Source organism: Echinops telfairi, unplaced genomic scaffold (assembly GCF_000313985.2).
Source record: "Echinops telfairi isolate 266 unplaced genomic scaffold, ASM31398v2 ScPeMD7_2565;HRSCAF=3150, whole genome shotgun sequence".
Lineage (NCBI taxonomy): Eukaryota > Metazoa > Chordata > Mammalia > Afrosoricida > Tenrecidae > Echinops > Echinops telfairi.
In genome coordinates this window covers 12,141,390-12,143,216 of record NW_022106463.1, presented here as the reverse complement: position 1 = coordinate 12,143,216, position 1,827 = coordinate 12,141,390, and the positions used below count along the sequence as shown (strand labels likewise).

Here is a 1,827-nt window from a genome sequence, read left to right as displayed (position 1 = left end):
TCAGGCCCGAACCCCTGTCCATGGTCCTGTGACCCGGGGTGGACTGGTTGCAGAGCCGCCCTTGTCTCTCTCAGGCCTCTGGGAGGTCACCTCTGTGGCCCTTAGGAGGAGCGCAAGAGGATGAGTCAGGATGACTTCCGGTACCTTTTGTGTATGATGTAGCAGTTAGGTTACCCCGAGGTCTCTGTAAAACACTTGTTCACTAAGGCAACACTACCTGTCTGCAAAACTAGGATATGTAACAAAAATGAAAGAAAAGATGACCGTAACAAGTGGTAGTCTCAAATTGGCAACTAGACAATCTCAAGCAAGAAATTTGAACCCAAATCCAATGACTTCCAAGGTCACGAACTTGGAATTTCAGTCCTCTGCTTGTTCTCACACTAGGTGCTTATGTTTGAAGTTCCAAGAAGTACGTCAGTTCCTGTCATCCTCAGTAGGTGTGTTTAAGGTAAATTCTATTTCACTCAGAGGGGTTTCCAAGTAGACTTCTGATGGGAACTATGAAACACTGCATGCCTCACAAGGACATAATCCTTATAGCACAACGCCTACATTGTGGGATACCAGCCCTCAAAATCAAATGCATGTAAGAGGTGGATGTGTAATTGAGAGGTAAAATTAAACAGTCATCAGACAAGATAAAGCATACAAGTGCTTACTTCTGGGACCCGCACGACTGCAGGAGCCGGGTCTGTGCAGAGAGAGAATATATTTCCAACCAAGGTTTACATACTCGAGGGAGGGGGCACTCAAGCCCCCTTGTATCATAAGCCTAAAGTTCCCTGACTACATTGGAGGAGTAATCGAACCAGTGCCTGGGGATGGAGGTAAGGGGGAGAGGCTGTCCTCAGTGCCTAAAGATCAATGGGAGATGTCTGCTGCTATAGTTAAAGCAACAGGGAAGATAACAATTAGCCATGTGCTTGTAAGAGGTAACTTTAACGTAGCACTATTATGGAAAGACATAGTAGGGAACAAGATTAATTATGAGAATGTGAGTGGGACTCCTCTCCAACTTACAAGGGCAAAAGCCTCCCTCCACCCCAGAAACTCAGCCAGCCAGCCTTCTTCATATGAGAATAAAGGATTCATCTGGATACACTCTTCCTGCTTGCTGCTCCCCACACCAGATCAAAAAAGGTTGAAGAAAAATTCCACCTAAGCCCATCCAAGCCTTCCCGATTTCTGAAAAGGAAACTGACCCAGAATAAATAGAAGTTACCTGGAAACTTCACTGTATGAGGGTCACTGGTCAGTAAAGTTTAAAGGTGTCGTCCCCCCCACCCCCACCCCGCTCCCAGGAGCCTGACCCATCTTCTAGAAACTTGACTGGTGGGGGCTCTACCCCACTGTATGCCCTTCCAGGATGGGATCAGTGGCAATGGATGCATGCTCTCAGTTCAGGAGAAGCATTAAGAGCTTTTTAAAAAACCAATGTAGTATGCACACAGAAGACAAGCTGCCTATTTTAAATATAGCAAAAACGATGACTATTATCTAACTAGCCTACCTGTAAAGGAATGGGATCCCACTCCTATAGTGAGAGGATAAATCACACAGCCAATCGATGATGCTCACCTAAGAGTGACCTTTGCAAGTGAGGAGGTCTATCAAGAAGCAATATAGAAACACATTGAACAAGTTGACTTTTGGGGTAGGTATTACTGAATACTTATTAGTATTTAAAATTTTTCTTAGAACAATCTAGTTTTCTGTACCTACCTTTTATTATCCTTGTTGATATTCTTGCTGAAGTACTAACTTGTATGAAATAAAAAACCACCTTTTGTTATACATAAAACAGCCATTAGGGGAGTTCCCACG

General features: G+C 44.2%; 1 protein-coding gene across 1 annotated transcript in view; it reads right to left on the bottom strand.

Moving 5' to 3' along the window:
- The window catches only part of LOC123522125 (zinc finger protein 699-like), an 85,584-nt gene that overhangs the window by 64,842 nt on the left and 18,915 nt on the right, over positions 1-1,827 (bottom strand). The window lies entirely within an intron of this gene.